This window comes from Carettochelys insculpta, chromosome 2 (genome assembly GCF_033958435.1).
Source record: "Carettochelys insculpta isolate YL-2023 chromosome 2, ASM3395843v1, whole genome shotgun sequence".
Lineage (NCBI taxonomy): Eukaryota > Metazoa > Chordata > Testudines > Carettochelyidae > Carettochelys > Carettochelys insculpta.
Window position 1 is genome coordinate 131,278,918 of NC_134138.1, and position 19,749 is coordinate 131,298,666.

The 19,749-nt window shown below is 40.7% G+C and overlaps 1 protein-coding gene across 1 annotated transcript in view; it reads right to left on the reverse strand.

Annotated features, from left to right (window-relative positions):
• Window positions 1-13,078: 13,078 nt before the first annotated feature.
• LOC142009543 (uncharacterized) overlaps window positions 13,079-19,749 on the reverse strand; it is a 39,854-nt gene continuing 33,183 nt past the window's right edge. The window contains exon 14 of the mRNA XM_074987763.1: window positions 13,079-19,556. The gene's annotated coding sequence lies outside the window, so the exon portion shown is untranslated. The remainder of the gene's footprint in view (window positions 19,557-19,749) is intronic.

The following is a 19,749-nucleotide window of genomic DNA, read 5'->3' on the forward strand; positions in this document are numbered from 1 at the left end:
TTATTTTTAGTGAAGGGTCCAGGAAGCTGGAGAGAGGAGAAGAGGGAGAAAAGACAGAAAATGAACTTTGTCCAAAAACCTGTTTTTTCTTTCTCCATCTGAACAATCCACTGCAACTTGTGACAGTATGGAGGAAACTTATGCAGAGACTGATTTTCAGATACTTGCAACACAATATAACAACTCACACCAAACACTTACAATTTTATCAGTTCTATGAACAGTCAAGCCACTTTGTATATTATGATCAGACTGATGTGGATAATGAGAACACCCACAATTACTTTTATAAGGGGAATAATATTCCATGCTTCTGGCCGTAAACCAATTATCTGACAGTGCTTTGAAAGGAAGATTCCCCCCGGGGCGTGTAATTCACAGAATTGTCCAAATGAGTGTTTCTTGCACCTCAGAGGCATTTGATGCTAATGGGGTCTGGTAGTTCCTACGCTCTGATGTTTCAAACTGGGGTGCGCTTGCAAAGAGATGAATGCAATGATCTCGTAGGGTTTTTTCCCTGTCACAATAAATGTAATGCAATCCTAAATATAAAAACTACTGCTTGCTTTACACTACCAATCCCCTAATTCCATCAGGCCCTCAGTATTTGTATTTCCTCCCAAACCTCTAAATGCAATGTATTTCTAGTTTAAGTGAAACAGAAAAAAGAAGATCTAGGGCCTTGCTCTACAATTCAGCTCTTGCTTCAGATTTCCCATACATGCTAGGTGCTTAGATCTGGGAGTTTGGTTTGGAGCCATCTCTCCTTTTCAAATTTTGGGGTTTCTTTTTAGATGGAATTCATATAAAAATATAATGGGAAGAGGAGGGAAAAGCCATTCCTCTTGTCTTGTTCACGTTCTAAATTCCAAATTCTTAAAAAGAAGCCATTTCACACCCTAAACATTCACCCTGTTTTGAGCATTGAGGATGAGAGAGTCTAGCCCAAGGGTCAGCAACCCCTGGAATGGGTGCTGATTTTCACTGGCACTTGAGGTGGGAGCTCAGCCCTGCCTATCATCCCTCATGCAGCTGGGAGCTTGCTCAAAGCCAGGCTGCCTGTGGATTAACAAAAGACCAGCTAATGCTGCCAATCACCACCTAATCAGTAAACCTCTGCATCTTAAATTTATTTATTAATGAAGCTGTTGTAAGTAGGACTAGTAGTGACTTTAAAAAGTATCACTGGCGCTTAGGCTGTACATAGAGGTCAAAAGGTTGCTGACCTCTGGTATGGACAAAGCTGAGTTTGGTGAAACCTTTACAATTTTTTTTGACAATAAGTTCCAGATATTTTGTGAAAGAGTTTAGATATGCTTGAAGCATTTCAGTGTAAGCTGTTACTTTGAGTTATCTTTCTTACAAGAATATTACTAAGAATGCCTGCACTGCTTGACTGTGAATCTCTCACTCACATTGGGGAATAGTTACTCACATGAGGCAGTCCAATAACTATATGCCTGAGCAACTACTCACCACGGTGCAAATGAGGGGTTGAAAGGCTAGCCTGTTTACATGAGAGCTGCCTTGCGGATTGCCTTTTTGGGTCAGGTTCATCTCAGTACAACTCAAGTGATATAAACCACATAGTTGTCTTCTGATAACTTCAAAATTTCTGAAAAAGAATTCTCTGAAAGTTTATACAATCTGCCACACCACATCCTGGCACACAATGAAGGCCAAGTTGCATAACAATAAAATACGGGTTACAACAGAAGCCCTGACACAAGGTTAACGACCGCACAGTGGGAGTCACTGCAGTCTTGGACTATAGAACTTCATTTTTCTTTTTTGTTTTTATTCTTCATAACTTGAGCCACAGTGTACATCCATCTCTAAATGCTGACAATTTAACCTGCCACAAATCCCTCCGATTATCTTTCTATCTTTTCCATTTTCTGTTCTAATTTCCTTTGTGGATTTGTAATCCTCAGACCATTATTATCTTTCAGAGGCAAATCCTTTCCACCATATCGACCATGGCTGCTTCCCTCCCACCTATGTTCTTTGTCTATTATTTCCGAGAAAGGAAACCCTTTCAACCATTCTCCGATGAGTTTTAGTCCCATAAGTCCATTTTGACTTGCTGACGCCATGTTTTCCTAAAACCTCACTTTCTACAGACTCAGGCATCTGAGCATGGGCTTTTCTAACTAACCAGGATATAGTATGTGCCAAGAAAGCTCTCTCTGAAAAAAGATCAGGAAGCAGAACTGGTCTGTGTAGGACATTTGAACCTTTGTTTTTGGAGGGCACACACTGCTTTGGTTCTGTACAATATGAGGCACTTTTGCTATTTAACAGATTAATAATAATTGTATCTGCGTTATTTTTGATTTAATTTCATTCCTCCCTGTTTCTTCTTAAATGACAAAAAAAAAGTTGTTAGAGACTGAATACACTCATCCCGAGCTATACAAGCACAACTGGTTCCCAACGTTCTGCTTGCAGGCGAAAATTCGTAAGAGGGACATTAAATTCCCATTAAAATACACATAAAAGTCTCTGAGTGCTTCCCTAGTGCTTCTAACTCAGCAAAGGAGTGGCAGTGGGTGACACTGCTTTTGAAAGGTAAGCGAAACTTGGGTTGGGAGGGAGGGTTAAAGGCTGGGGGCAGCTTGGGGCTGTGAGTGGGAGGGAGGGTTAAAATCTGGTGGTGGGTTGGGTCCATGGGGGGAGGGGTGGGCAGATGGGCGGGGGGAGGTTCAGGCTGTGGTGGTTTAGTCTGCAGGGCTGTCTAGCTGCTGTGGTTTGGGGCCGCAGGGATGGCGGCGGGGAGGTGATCAGGCTGTGGGTCTGGTGAGGGGCGGGGGTCAGGCTCGTATTAGTGAGGGGAGTTTACTCATTGAGTGAACTAAGGTAAGTATGTGTGTCCCTCGTTTAAGCAGGTACTCATAAATACAGTACTCGTTTAACAAGGGATGAGTGTACTTGAGAAGCGCCTCATAACACCTCAGTACCTCTCCCTTGTCTGATGAGACTCAGCACCAGTTCCACATGCTCTTGCTTGCCTGACATTCATAAAATCTTCCTTACCTATGTGGAAGCAGGGTTTATGACCCACTGGATATCATGGGGTGGTCTCCTAATTGACGGCTCAGCAGGGCTAAGGCAGGATCCCTGCCAGCCCTGGCTCCGTGCTGCTCTGTTCCCCAGTGGGACTGCATGTGTGGTCCCCAGGCAGAGGGGGCAGGCCACTCTGTGCATACTGCCTGCGCATGCAAGCCCCACAGGTGCTCTGCCATTGTTCCCAGGGTCTGCGATTTCCTGTCAACAGGAGCTACAGAGATGGTGTGTCGAGGTGGGGGTCTGTGCACAGAGTTTCCCTGAACACCCCTCACTCAGGGGCTGGGGCCAGGGGCAGGCCAGTGAGCTGGCAGTTGCAGCTCCAAACTCCATGAGGCCACCAAAGCTTGGGAGCTGTTGTCCAGTACTATGGCCTGGATGGAAAGAAGCAGCAGGACACATCCAGTTCATGGGCGCTCTTTACCTGAGCTGCAGCCCCTGCGTTAAGCCAGCCCTGTGCTCCAGGGGAAGTAGTGTGAATCAACAAGATAATCAAGCCAAGGGCCCATTAGGTCAGCTCCATAAGGGAACTTAGATACCTTGAAATCACAGGAACAACAACACTGACAAAGCCAGAGTTAGGTGCCAGGGCTCCACACGTAAATGGGGAGAGATCAGCACCAAAGAATTCAATCCGCAAAAGCCAGCATGCCAGACAGGGAGCCTTGTAAGTGGGTCACCTGGAGCCGCAGAGATGTCTACCGCTGTTAACAACCCAGGAGAGGGGTTCCAGTTTGTGGAATCAAGTTGCTTAAATGCCAAGTAATTTCTTGAAAGAATGGGGTGGGTGCCCATCTCACTTAGCACAGAATGGGAGAGGGGTGCTCTCTGCATGACAACTTTTATTCCAGAGATTAGTACCCTCATCTCAGATGCAGGAGGCCCACATTCAATTCCGCTCTTTAGCTGCCAGGAAAGACAGGTTTTGAACATCTCCCAAGAGCACTGAAGCAATTGAGCAATGGTTTATTCCAATAGGGCGGCAGTCTCCCAACTGTCCCTCTGAAGCTATTTATTTGTGTGTAATTAAAGAGATGCTGGACCAGAAGAGGAGCGTGAACCTGGTGGTTAGGACACTGAGGTCAGACACACAGGGCCAGTCCCTCTGCTCCTATGATTCTTTAATTACAACCGTTGAGCCACCTGCTTTTTTTACGGTGGCTTTTTCCTAATTTTTGCTGCTGACAGTTTCATCCTGGTCATCCCTTGCGTGTGTCATTGCTTGACTGCATTTATTGTTTTCTTAATCATGTGCTCATCAGTTATTCACTTTTTAAAATGTTTGAAACATCCACTGACCCATGCATTACTAAAATGCCATAATCAGAAAGGCGGTGGGCTCTAGTGGCCAGGCCAACTGATACGCTATCAAGAAATTTGGATTCAAGACCCAGCTTTTCCACTGATGTACTGTATGACTTTCACTTCCCACCTGTTTTCTCCCAGTGTCCTCTGTTAGATAGTCTCTTCCCCAAAGAGCCTGCTGTCTTTTAACGTCTACAGCGTCTAGTACAATGGGACTTCAGTTTTGACTGGAGCCTCTGCCCATCGAGCAGAACACAAGAATTAATCTGTCATTCCTACTTGTAAGTTTTTCATTCTTGTTTTAATTAATTCCACTAATGCAATGGAAGTCCTGTGGTTCATGGGTAAATTTGAGTCTCATTCCTCCCTCCCCGCCCCCCCGTCACCATATTTATAAGTAAAGGCAGTCCCGTGGAAGTTTGCTAAGGCTAGATTACTGGCTGTTTTGTCCACATGCTGGCTGTTTATGCTTTTCCTCCCCTTGATCTGCAAACAGAATTCTCCTGGGTTAACAGAGGCCAACCTAGGCCATTGCAATTCCATCCAACATCTTTCTGCTGGACTTATCAATTCTTCCAGCATTTAAGCTTTAAATTGAAAAACAAATGTTCAGCCCCTTGTGGGTGGGTTAGAACCTTCCGATGCATCACTGCCCTCAATGCATCTTCAGATGGACTAAAACAATAATTCAAAGAGAAGTGTAAACATTCATCACAATGCAATATTAATTTTGGAATCTAATTATTACAATTTAAACATCATTGTTAATGGAATGTTACAAAGAATGCAGACCATGGACAGAAGATACTATCCTCAGAACAAGTGACTGAAAAGATCAGAGGATTGTAGGGTGAATAAGAGCTCTCAATACAATATACTGTAGCCAAATGGTTTACTGCAGTCCTTGAAGATATAAGGAGAGGAATATTGCATAGAAGTAGGGAGGTTATATTAGCTCTTCATGGCATCCTGTTCTGGTATCCTAATTCAAGAACATCATTAATAAGTTGGAGAGAGTTCAGAGAAGAACCATAAGAGATTGTAAAACATGCCATAATGAAAGCTCATGGCCCTCAATCCCTTTAGTTTAAAAGTATCCACTTATGAAACAAAAATAATGGGGAGGGGGATTTTCAATCTAGCAAAACACATGGACAGAAGTCGAAGATCGATAAATAAAATGCAATTTTTTGACTGTAACAGTAATTAGGCATTGAAACAACTTACTAAGAGACATGGTGGATTCTTCATGACTGGCAATTTTTAAAAATCAAGATTTGATTTTTTTCCACAAAAGGACTTATTCTAATCGAAACAGAAATCCAGTCTGGTAAGTCCTATGGCCTATCTTATACAGAGGCCAGGCTACATAAACCAAGTGGTCCCTCCTGCCTTTATTATTTCTCAATCTATAACCACATCACTAACCATCCTTTTATTGTGATGTCCAACTATTACCTATCACGGGTCAAGACAGAAATGATTTGCGGAGCTTGAGCATAGATCCTCCATTATTCTCTTTTCCCCAACTCTGGCTCTCAGTCCACGCAAACAGAAATACAAATAAACACTTACAATAATTCTGCAAATACTTTAACTTTACAGTTACTTGAAAACTGAACATTATATGAGAAACAGCAACACTGCCCTCTCGTGACAATTGAAGCTATGTGCAATAAAATGCAACTACTTTCAAACCGTAGCTTCTCTGTTCAATAAAAATACAGAACTGTCATTTACAGCTAAGCTTCGCGCTCTTTAGTATTGTACTTTTTCCCTGCCCAGAGGAAAATATCTTGGAAGGAGTCAGATGATCAACTCAATCTGCACCACTAATCTTGAGATATACATCATAGGGCCTGATCTCTCTCAGTTTTACAACAAAAATAACACGCAATCCTGTAGCATCTTAAAGATTAACAACCTTATTTACTGAGTAATGAGCTTTCATGGGCAAGACCCACTTCACTGACTTCTGCTGAATTATTGTTACTGTGGGCTCAGAATCATGAGACGTAAATGGGATTTAAACCTATCCTTGAAAGTGAAACAGCAGTCTAAGGGTCATCTTACATAGGGATGGATTTAAGAATGAAGTTAACAAGTTTCTTGACTAAAAACTTTGCACTTGTAAGAAATGGATTAATACTCCCACCATGAAAGGAGAAAGTGAGCAAAATGTCAGTGTCCTGTACTCATTGCAGCATGATGAAAGGCTAGAAATACATACACAGTACATCCCTTCACAGATGGGGGAAATGAACTGTTAATAGGAATGAACTATTTATAGATTTGAAGGGCAGACAGGGCTATTGTGGTCATGTAGTTTGACCTCAAAATGCTGTCTGGATTTTTTTTCTTTTAAAGGCCTCATATAAAAGCTGTATTCAGTAAAGAAGGAGAAAATTTGCTCTATTGGTGCTCTTTGTTCCTTCAAGATATTCCATAATGCAAGTATTATAATTATTAATTACTCTCAATAAACTGTACTGTAGGCCCCCAGGGAGTGTAAATGGCTTCAATACACTGTTTGCTCTAATACTGTATCTAGTAGTTAAGCAGGGAACTGTGACTGTGGATTCTTGGGTTGTAGTCCCAGCTCTGTCATTGATTTATTACGTGACTATGGAAATTCACATAACTTGCCTTTGCCTATAGCAAATTGCAGGCATACCATGAAGAGTCCATTACTGTGGGTGGTGAGAAGAGGGAACCTTACTGGGCAGTCTAGGCTAGTGTTACTTAAATTGTAACTATGATATATAAGGGAAATAATTTGACCTATGATGTTTTCTGTCACAGTCAATGACAGAGAGGTAAACAATGTAACTTAATAACTGAAGAGCAATGAAAGCATAGTCATTGTAAAAGTCGAGGGTGAGGTGCTTCTGATAGCCCTGAGCTTCTTGTTTAGTCTTTTGAAACTTTTAACTTTTTGGTCTGGCTATGGTCTGAAGAAGTGGGTCTGTCCCACGAAAGCTCATGTAATAAACTATTTTGCTTGTCTTTAAAGTGCTACCTGACTGCTTTTTGCTTCGATAGTGTATAGACTAGCATGGCTTCCTCTCTTTTATGCTGTATGTTTATGCCTGATTTTATAGTTTTTAAATTAGGTGAAACTTGAGGGTACACAAACAAATCAGACTCTTGAAATGGGTGTGGTAGTCTGAAAAACCTGAAAACTTCTGAAGTACTGAATGAGAGAAGAGGATGTGGTGGAGGGAGGAGAACATTAATATGGTTTTTGGAACGATCTGCAAAGAGTATTCTGGTATTGGAATAACATGGACCTTTGAAAGCAACTGAAATAGCTACAATTCCCTACACGTCTGTCTCATGATGTAGTGATCTCATGAGCTATTTGGATGACAGCAAGTATGAAAGAACTAAGAAAGGGGCATGTAAACATGAGTGCAATGGGAAAGCAAAACACACACATAATGAAAATGCTTTGTAACATTTCAGTGAGACAACGAATGGACTATTGAACTATACTTTAGAACACCTCAAAGGATCTCTGGAGCATTTGTAAGCAGAGTGGTAGCCATGTGATAAACTGCAGCTTCATGTGAGAAGTGACGTTCATCACATAGTTTTGATCTCTCTCCTAATCCAATCACCTGGAACTATTTCTAACGTTCCAAGTTCTTCAACGTCTTTGAGACAGCAGCCATGTTGAAAGATACCCCCTACCACAGAAATACTCCTTTAGGGCTCTCAAAACTGTCATAAGAATGAAGTGTTTGAACATTGCTCAGCTGTTTCACACATGAGTTTTAGTAGGGTCTCAAAGCTGAAATGTAACAAAAATAAGAACCCAGGAAAATGTTGGTGCTAGTTAAACAAGCTCCTTTCAGCAGTCTGGTGGTTTGACTTATTGAGATATTACCCATGAAGTGATTTGCATAGAGAATCAATCACAAACTGGTTCCAAATTAACCCAAGAAACTGCTAAAACACCAGAGAAATAATGTTTTGCTATATAGCGTTTTGTCACAGTGTAACATAAAGATAATCATCTAAAACACATAGCTTTGTCTGGCCTGGAGAACTTTCCTCAGCCTGTGGCTCATCTTCTATCCCCAGAATGTCGTTAAAATTGAGTGATTAAGTTTCAAATACTTTTCCTCTGTCTCACATTCAAGAATTTTAATATCATTCCTCTTTAGAGGTTTTAACCTCTGTGAAATAAGAATGCCCTGAAGATTTCACAGTCGCTGGTCTTCAGTTGTCAGGCATTGCAGCTAATTAGGTCAAAGTCCCTGCATTTATGGCAGCACATGGTAAATTGTGGCATTGCATTTTTGCAAGTGGAAGCAGGTGTAATTATTCCATAACCTTCCACATTTTTTATACACACACACACACACACACACACACACACTTTGCATCTAGCAAACATAGTGAATGTTTTTGTTTTTTTTTTTATTAGAGGTGTTTTCCTTCCTCTACTAAACACAGAAACTATCAAATCCCATGTAAGTGAACTAGCAAGCTGTATGTGAGTACTGTGTATAAATGACAATATGGCATGGTAGTGAGAGAGCAGAGGGGCACAGAAGCATGGTGGGATAAGAACTGCTCAATGACTCTATACTTTACCTGCCTAGTCACAGTGTTATTAGTCTCATTGTTATAAGGAATAACAACCTATACTTGTAGTCTTAACAAGTCTGAACCTTTCCTGCCCACCACTCCAGGACCACCACGCACGCAGGGCAAATAGTAGCATTGCCAAGGTAGAACAAAAGCCCCTTGACAAAGGTGCTATTGTCATACCTAGCAACATCTCAGAGTTATTAACTACCAAATAAACCCTCCTTATTTTATAATTTTAATCACTCTGGGCCACCCACTGCACTCACGGATGTCAGTGGCAAGTGTTTGTTGACTTAGGGCCTAACCCAAAGCCCATTGAAAGTAATAGGCATCCTACCCTCAGGCTTTTAATTAGGTCCTAAAATGGTGTAAAGATAGAACCCTTTGTGTCCTTTCCTTCTGAGAGATGGGCACCTTTAAGTCTCAGTGAAGTCAATAAAATTGAAGGTGTTCAGCACCTAAAATGGGGTCACTCATAGTTACTGTCCACAGTTCTATTCTGCAGTCCAGCTGGAGGATGGCTTAGCTCCCAAATTAATAGCAGTTGTATGAAGGAGATGTGAGCAAGTCTCAGTTGATGAAGTGATTTTTTCTCTTATTTTAGCTGAAGAGGCTTCAAAAGAGCAATCTGGAAATCTCTAGACCCCCTCCAAAATCTTTCATTAAAACAGCCTATAAAGCAGTCTCTGGAAGTTCTGGGAGACCTTTAAAAAATGAAAATTTCTCTTTTATTGAACACATGGACAGGTTTGAAAGGATTCAGAATATAATTAATTTGAAAATAATTAAAAATAAAGAAAAGCTTAGCCCTAGTATGTTTCCAAGTTCTGGGCAATACTGAAGTAGCATTAGAACAATTCAAAGGAAATTTACTGTGAAGAGGTGTTTGAAATAACTGGGGACAAGAAAGGTTTGGATATCAAGTCAATTGATGAATTATGAATGTCCCCTGTTTGACTCCCCTACCCCAGCCAACATATTTTTAATCACATGCATTGAAGTGAACACATTTTAAAAACATATACTTCATTTGCAGACACATACAGGGAGCTGTTTTACACGTGCATTTTATTTTTGCCAGTGGCATCCATACACACACACGCATCTCATAAAGCTGGAAGAGACCTCGGGCAGTCATCAAGTCCAGTCCCCTGCCCTCCTGGCCAGAACCAAGCACCATCCTTTATTGATACAAATATATAGTCTATTTGCCCCAGATCCCTAAATGGTCCCCTCAAGGACTGAACTCACAACTCCGAGTTTAACAGGCGCGTGCGCACACACACACACACACACACAGACAGAGTGTTGGAAAGGACCTGCTAACCGAATACCACTATAAATGGCTTCCTTGTCAACTGTCATCATGACCTAGACCATGCAGAGCTACTCATGTTTCCAAAAAGAATCTCCCTGGGCAGGTAGCAGGCACCCAAAGCTAAGCCATAGAAGCAGTCTTTATAAACACAGAAGACCCTAATCGCACACTGGCATGCCCTAGCACGGATACGTGCTCCTATGCAGGATCCTATTGACTTCAGTCAGCCCTCAGCTGGACTCTCAACCCACCATACTCATCTGTTCTAGGATGTAAACAGGGTTGAGGACTATAACCTACCAAAATGCTCTTTCATTACTATAGTCACATGTTTGAGATCATTAGTGCAGAATATTCTAAGAGATATTTCTTCCTTTTCTGTGAAAATTACTTTTCCTTATGCATAGTTTAAAAACATATGTGGGCAGTGTGGCAAGGGCCCCTCTTTCACTCACCAGTATTTGGGGCTGGCAGTCTTCTCCCATTATCAGGGGCTCAGGTTATCAGCCATTTTTGGGGAAGGAGGCTAGCTATTCCTGTTAGACTCCCTCCTCCAGCTATGCCTCACTCACAGCAACTAGTATCATGTTGTCACTACCTCTTCTCTTCCCTCAAAGCTAGGGCAGCTTTTACAAGGCCCACCATAGCCCGTCAACAGGCCTCTGAGTGAAGCCAGCTGGTCTTCAGCTGCCTGGGCTGGGTCTCTACCAGCTGCTCCAGGTTGCCTGCAGCTATCCATCTCTCATTAGCAAGGGAGTTAGCCCTTCTCTCACTCTTTGGACTGTTTTGCTGGCTGCTGTTGTAGCCCTCTTGCCAGACCCTGTCACAGAGGCTGTGAGTCTGGGGATTATTCGTGGCATTTGCACACAAAGTCTGGACACTTTTTGCCAAGTCCTACTAGTGACTTTCTCTGTGGAGTTTGACAAGCCCTTTTGGGCCAGATCCAGACTTGTGTAAATCAGGGTGGCTTTACTGAGCTGAATGGTTGTCTCAGTGTCCTGTATGTTCAATACAGAGAGGCTGTAGCTGTTTTTCCTGCCCCTAGGTTGGAAGATTATGCCTCCATACCACCTCTAGCTCCCAAACGCTACGGGCCTAGTGTCCGGTGACTCCAACTTCATTAACTCTTGTATTTAGTTTACAAATTAATTTGATAGGCTCACATTGGGTTGGTCCTGCACTGCTCAGTCAACATTCCCCATGACTACCAGTGGGAGTTTTCTGGTGTGAGGAAAGCAATGTTGAGTTCTTTACATGGTACATGTCAAAAAAGTTGTGGTCAGTATTACAAAATGAGCTGTATAGAAAAAGTAACAGCCTTTGTAGACTAGACCATTCTGTGATGTCAAGTGCCAATAACAAGTCATCCCCCTTCATTTCTAGATTTGTGCCTTTCCCCCTCACTCATAAGATGTCCGTGTTCTGTTTCCTCCCCTTTACTTCTGTTACTATTCCAGTCACTCCAGTTTAGATTAGAGCTGGCACTTACCAAAGTCTTTCTTCTGATTTACATTATGTAAGCTCCCTGCCTACTTAAGGTTAAAAAGCAGTTCTTGAAATAACCAATGCCTGGATTTCCTGGGTATTATACAGCAGAATTGGTGGGGAAGGAGTCAAACAGTCTGTCCCCTAGGGTGCCCAGGCACAAGCAGAGTTGAACATTTTTTAATCATATAGTTACTTTGAGAAAAATGCAGAGTTGGGGTGACTCACCAGGGTGGTTGCTTCTCTCACAGCTCCAAAATATGTGCTGCTCCACCCAGTCTCAGTCAAAGACTTATTTTCCTAACGGGTTAACACAGTCTTAATGCCACTCTTACCAACTGGTTTTGTGAACACAACACCCAGGGATCTCTAACACTCCATCCTGTCAGCCTCTCAACTTCACTTAGTTCGGCTTCTCCCCTCCTCTGCCCAGTTGGAGCAGCTGCTACAGGGCTGTTTTCCAGATCCCCAAACCCCTTGCTGTAAGGGGCTACTAGCCACTTACCTCCACTCTATCCTCTTTCTCAAGCCTTCTCAGTCTAGCCTATTACCTGACCTTTGTATATCCACATTTTTATTTGGTATTCATTGGAAAGTAGCTGCTGAATTCACTTCAGATTAGCACTATTATAGTGTAGATTGCTCTCTGTAGATGGATTGAGTCCAGAGCCTCAGACTGCAGCAGGTGAGCCCAACGCAGCTAATTAAAGAAGGCTTAGCTACATGTGGATATACAAAGGGCATGTAATAGGCGAGGTGATGTAGTTTGGCACTTTCTAAACTAACCCTTTGAAACAAACTTTCATTTCAAAAACTTATTTCAGAATGGCATTTGAAAGGTTTCATTCTATTGCAATGAGTATTTTTAGGATTTTGGTTTGGTAAGAAAAAAGAAAACATTCAGCTGAGGTTTGAAATGAAACAAATGTTCCCCCTAGATGTTTTGGTTCAGCCACTCAGCTGAAAAACCATCAATTAGTTTGGTTTACGTCCCTAGAGCATTTAAAACAATAAAGGGATTCCCCTCCCCATAACAAGAAACCTACTCAAGAGCCTGTTGAAGGCAATAGAAAGATCTTGTTGACCTGAATGGTCTTTAAAATCAAACCCTAGCTGTACTTGCTGAGGGAATTAAGACTCTTATCAGAAAAGCCAAACAGGGATCTTCTGTGCAGACCATTATCTAATCTTACTGTCAGTTAGTCTTTATTTGCCATGTAAATTGCTTGTAAAAAAGAGCTTTTTCATTTTCTGATCCTCAGAAATGGACACACACATTAAATAAATACAGCCAACCAAAGAACGTCAAAGTAAACAAAACGAGCATTTATTCTAAAATGCATAATTAGTGTGCACAGTTGTTATATATTGTTTGCAACAGAACACATACTGTAGATACAAGAGTTACTCTACAAAACCATACTCCAAAAAAACCAAAATTAAGTGTTATGTAAGCATCCGCACATTTTTGAGTTCTAGCTCTGAGCATTACAACTAATGTTGAACTTTAAGAAAATGTTGCTGTACAGGATACAAACATATTCACTAATGCAGCTAAGTATGATCACACGAGTTTAGTGACTTTAACAATGTAGCTAAAACAACGTATTTACAAAGAGATACCTTTGTGCAGTTTTCATCTACTATTTTAAACAGGTAGGTAGTTGTTGAACTATAAGCCTTCATGGAAGGTGATACTGACAGTCTACTGTCACTAAATGGATTCATGAAATGTCAGCCTCATTCACACTAGACATTATCACAACTGTATGTTGATAGTGATCCAAAATGATGTGCGAAGATGCAGCATTCTTTCTGAAGGCAACAAGGTTGAATTGTTTTAACAGATTTTTGGAAGATTGGTGTGAGCTTATTACTGCTGTGGCTTTTGATGTTAAATGATAATTGTGTTTCCTGTATTTTGCTCACTTTCTCCTACTGCAAGTTCACAAAATGAGAAGCATTTATGTCACCCCTTAAGGTTATCAGATCTCTAGCAACTGAAACGTGAGGGTAGGAAGAGGTGTGCATCATTTTGCTGAGCAAGACCATCCTTATTTTGTGTGATGCAAGCAAAAACAGCTGCAAACTTGGGACACTGTAGAGTTTCGAGCCTGCTTTATACTAGCTTAACTACTGCAAAAATACATGTTTTAGTTAATCATTCAAATGAGTTTCTTGACATATTAAACAGTAAAGCTTCTTTTTTCAGACCATTAAATATGTACTCAGGCCTGGCATGAACTGGTACCTATTTCTGAACCTGCTTCCATACTGGTCGTGCTATAAAAGGTGGACTGACTACTGATATGATTTAGAACAGTGAAACTGCACTGATATTATTGTATCAGTCTAACTGAAAGCAAAATTTAATCCAGGATCTCAGCTCTCTATCATAAAGAAGCTGCTTCAAAAACAAGAATGTGAAAGCACTAATTTCAATAAAGAGATTCATCTTCTGTTGCAATATTCAGATTATCTCGTGGTCACTCTGTACTGTGCTAAACAAATGGCTAAAGGCTTTTAAAACAATTTTATGTTCAGTCTTTTTCATTTTTTTTTTTTTACTAAATCTCTTAGCTCAATATATATTTTCCTCATTCATAACCTCTGTGGTTTTCACCACATGTAACAAGTTGATAAGCTACCAGCATCTTGCCTAGCATGAGTGAGTCTGGGGGTTATAACCAATATGCTATTTTAGTTCTAATTCCAACTCTGCCACTAACTGATGTTCACCTTGGGCAAGTCACTTTATTTCTGCGCCTCTTCTGTAAAATAGAAATAAATAATTTCTAACTTGAGCTTCACTGAGGCTTAACTAGAGGCCATTTGTCATATAGGCTACATCTACACGAGCCCCTTCCCTTCAGAAGGGGCACGTTACTGTGTGAGTTGGGAATATGCTAATGAGATGCTGCCATGAATCTGCTTTTGAATCACACACCGCCTGTGTAGCTGGGGGCCTATTGAAAGGACCCCCAGACTTTGAAAGCCCCTTCTTCCTAAAACAGAACATTTTGAGGAGTAAAGGGACTTCAAAGTAGCCCAGGGACTTTGAAGTACCCGCAGGTTAGCCAAGGCTACACACAAGCCGGCACTTTGAAGTTGCTGTGCATGAGAACTGGCTTAATGAAGTGCTGCATATGCACCGCGGCAGTGCATTAATAATCTCCCGACACCCTACTTACCATGCTCCCTTCGAAGGTGGGAACTAGTATAGACACAGCCATAGTGTTTGAATATCTAGAGTACCATATTGTCTCAATCCTCTCAGATACTGAGCACGTTTAAGAGCCACTGAGTGCCCTTAACCCCTGTTGACTTTCCATGAATTGGCACCTCATAGTAGTTGTTCTGTAATACTATTTCTAGAATTGTCTAGATATGCATACGGGTTTTGTTTTCCTCTCCACAATCAAGGGTAGCACCAAATCCTCAGCTGATTTAATCAATGTAGTTCCCATAATCTGGAACTTAAATTTATTCACCTAGAAAAGGCATTGGTGTTTTGGGACAATGTGGGAGCATATATAACTGGATGCTGCATCTTGGTACCATTTGTTCCTTCATATCACTAGCGATGCTTCTTCTCCACTCTGTTTCCTGGTTACAACTACTGTAGCTGTAGCCATCTCTGCCCATCTGTGAATATACAGGCGAACGTAATTACAGCTACTAAAGTGCCCTTTGCACTCAAACTTGTACTCAACAATAGAATTCACAGTATCCAAATGAAACCTCTAAAAGCTTTATATAACAAAAAGCAACAAAAAGAAAACACAGACACTTGCTCTCATAGTCAGATTTTTAAATCCACTTTCTTAACCTAGTATAAAATAAAAAATTAAGTGTTCAACAAAAGAATAATTTAATGCAGCAATGTATAATTGTCACTTACTATGTACTAAAGCAACCAGCAAACCAGAGTGAAAAACAAGAGAGCATGCTCTATACCAAGTGCAATGAGACAAAACTGTCATTTCAAAAGCTCGACTCAAGAAGTTGCTTCATATTATTTTACTAACATTTCAACAGCCAGAAAACAAAATGAATCTCTCTAACATTTTAAGACACACCTTTATTATCACAAATGAGTTCTAGAAACTATTTAAGCCATTTTTATTAATCATAGTGAAAGCTATGTACAGATGGCATTTTTCTCAATAGCCCACACTCAACTGCAGAAATAAAAATTTATTTTATCAAACCTACAACCTCGACAACAGTGCTGTTGTTGTCTCCATGCCTGTAATTCTGAGGACCAAATTTTACTTTCAGCTGCACATATGAACAGCTGTTTGGTTCGCCCACCCAACCCTTCAAAATTTGAAGATATTGTTAATGTAAATTTAATAGACTGCAAAAAAAAAACCCCACAGCTACCAGAAAACTCATTTTTGTTCAGTAACTGTGGGATAATTAAATCCATACAATTTGTATTCAAACTGACATGTGCAAATGACACTATATAGCACATGGGACATAGAAAATGTGTGCTAATTTGTCTGAACATTGTCCCTAACAGGTTTATGAATGAAGAATAATATAATCTCTTGAACTTGTTGAATTCATGACCCTAGAAGTTATGGTGTTTGAAGGTGACTTTGGAACCATACTTTAGGTCAGTTCCTAACCTGCAATATCCAACTGCGCTGTTTGCAAGATACACTAAGTAGGTAAATAACTCCATTAGTACGCACAAGGATAATAGCAGATTTTCTGAGTTTCATGACTCAGTTCTGTGATTTAGGCTACACTACCATTTCCCTTCATTTCACACTGCTACTCCGTTGCTGGTACGGTCTCATCCGCACTAGGAGCACTAATGCACCCAACTGCAGGTGAGATACACGTAGTCAAACCCCCACCGATAGCAGGTTGAGATCACCCTTAGTTAAAATCCCTTCAGACGTCAAAAGACTGTTACAGCTTCCACCGTTGCCACAGAGAACAGGACATTTAAAAAAGGAAACACAAGCAAAGACAAAGCATTAGAATCTGGTCTTTACCTTGAATTTTAGCATCTGAGAGAAGGTCAAGTCCTTATAATGTATGTCTCAATATTAGGGGCCATGCTGGAGCTGGCCCTGCACACGTGCACAAGTGGAGACAACATTGACCACTTATACAGTCTAGAGCCAATCTAAGTCTTGGGCTCATAGAGCTCCAAAAGCATTTTAGACTTGATGTGGGCAGTGCTACCAGCCTTCCAAAGAGTGTGGAGAATGTTGAGGTCCCACACGCTTTCACACGCATACGGGTCCGTGCATGTCCATGTGGGGGGGTGATGGTAGTGAATTTTGTTCCCTGTAAAAGAGAGTACCAGAGACCACAGTCTCCTACCATCACTGTAAAAATTCTGGCTGACTCTTAATACAATCCCTCTACACCTGATTAATATGGGTCTGTTTCTTTACTGCCTTAATTAGCTCTTAATTTTTATTCAGCTGTATGCATCTTCAATCCCAGAAACACCAAATGCCACCAGCTGAATTTAGTATTAAAGCAGATAGTGGTTATAAGACTACCATCACACAGTTATTTCAGTATGATTATCTAGAGTCAAAATTACATGCAACTTTTGTAAAAGACTATTAAGAAAAAAAAACATACTGGCCCTGAATTGTAAAAGTGAACTTTCGTCATTCCAATTTAAACCTGCTGATCACTGAGTGAGCAGTAGTGAACAATATCAAGGATCTTACATGTAGCCAGAACAGCAACACATCACATACATTCTAGTTTTACAGAAAGGAGTTCTAGTGGCTTTCACTCATATTTTGCACGGACAAAAGAGAATAGAGACTGACAATAAACAGCTGGCAGGTCTCAAATCCTGCTTTATCTGAATCAGATTGTATTGAGCATTTTCACATACAAACTCCATTTGATGTCAGTGGGAATTTATTTGCATTAGAACTAGGTATGAAGATAGATTCACAGATTTCAAGTCCAGAAGAAGCCATTCTGATCAACTAGTGACCTCTTGGGTAGCACAAACCAGAGAATAGCCCCAAAATAATTCCTAGAGCAGATCAGTTAGAAAAATACATCCAATCATGATTTTAAAATGGTCAGTGATGATGAGTCCAGTAGGAGCCCTGGTAAATTGCTCTAATGGCTAATCACGCTCTCTGTTTAAAAACAAACAAACAAACAAACTATGCCTCATTTCCCATTTGAATTTGTTTACCTTCAACTTCCAAACACTGGATTGTGTTGCACCTTCTTCTGCTAATCTAAAAGCCCGTTGTTAAATATTTGTTCCCCATTCAGATACTTTAGCCAAGTGACCCACTACTCTTCTCTCTAATCCAAACAAATTGAGCTGTTTGCCACTATTACTATAAGGTATGGTTTCTAATCCTTTAATTGGGCCTCAAGATTCATCCTGTTGACTGGAAAGAGAAGGCTTGTACGTACACACAACTTTTGAACTCTGGACAAAACGAGATTTCTGTAATTGGCTGTCCAGGACAGCATACGCATATTGTTCAATAAATGTATGCATATGACTCATTCTTTGAAATTTTATATACACATCACTTCAGGAGGACAAAGATACGACTTCCATTATGTGGTGAGTATTTCCATTCTAATGTCAAACTGAGGGGCCTTTACTTTTCTGCCTTTTAACAAGATATGCCATTATTTCAAGAAAAATATACTGAACTGTGTTATGTTGCTTAATCAAAATCTGATTGTCAAAAAAAAAATTCAAACCCACAACAGTATTTCAGTATAATAAAGGAGAATAATAATGACATTTTGGATTTATCTAGTCTTTAATCCGAGAAGCCTTTGCATTTTACAGATGTGACAGTTGAGGCTCAGGTCGATTACATGACTAGCCCAGGGACAAACCGTGTTGGCAATAGAGAACAAATAGCCTGACTCCCAGTCCCCTCTTCTAGCCAGTTATTAGAATACCTTGGAATCTGGAGCTGCACCAGAAAAATTTTACTTTGAAATTTTTTGCAAGCTTTAAATGAGTGGAATTCCAGTGACAACAATGGAGTTAGCCATTTAAATACAGAGTAACTGATCTGAAGTTGTCTCCACTGAAGTCATGGGAGTATCTCTGGATTTATTCCACCCATGAGAATCTGGGTGCCCTGATAACAAAGTATTTTTTGGGTGTTATTACCTACTTAAATTAACTCAATTGAATTTATAACAGTAACAAAGTTATACATTAGGAGACACCAAACACATTCCTGTATGCAGCATATTGCAGTCTAAAGGTGTCCTAAGTACATTGAGGGGTAGTCTGTTAATACAGTGGTGTGGCTTCTTTAACGTTAATAGGGTTAGTCATTGCTGTCTCCACTGCGAGAGGATAATCCATTTTACATTTGCAGCCAGCTGTCTTTCAAAAGCAATTTTGAAATTGCTGCCATTGCAATTAAATGATCATCCATTTGTTGGGAGGAGATGAAAAATAAGTAATGTTATTTGAACCCCAAAGATCCATCAATAGCTAAATCAAGAAAGCAAAGACAATACAGATAATATTCTGAGCTCAAACTAGCATAGCAAGCTCAGACACAAATTACACAGTGTTCGGGCAGAGAGACACCTCCCTGTGAACAGCAGCGGTTGTTTTTCTTGTTTGAAAGCTGAACCAAGGAAAATGTAGCTCAGTAATGCTGGGACTTTCCTGCAGCTAGAGTGGTGTTGGTCCACTTAGTAAAAAAGCCTCAAGTCATCACAAGGTCAAAGCACCAGAACTGCTGATACCTCCAAATCTCTTACCAGCAGTAACCACACAGCAGCTTTTCTGCAAATAAACAAACCAAGAATCTAGTTAATGCAGCAATATACTTTTAATGTAATTATTCGGTTAAACTCCCTAAGAAAATCACTAGGTGGTTTCTATGTGTGAGAGAGAGAAAGCAAGGCAGAACGTCAATGCTTACAAAGAGTTCCAGCCACCTCTGATTGCAAAAGATCATTAAATACTGCTTACAAGA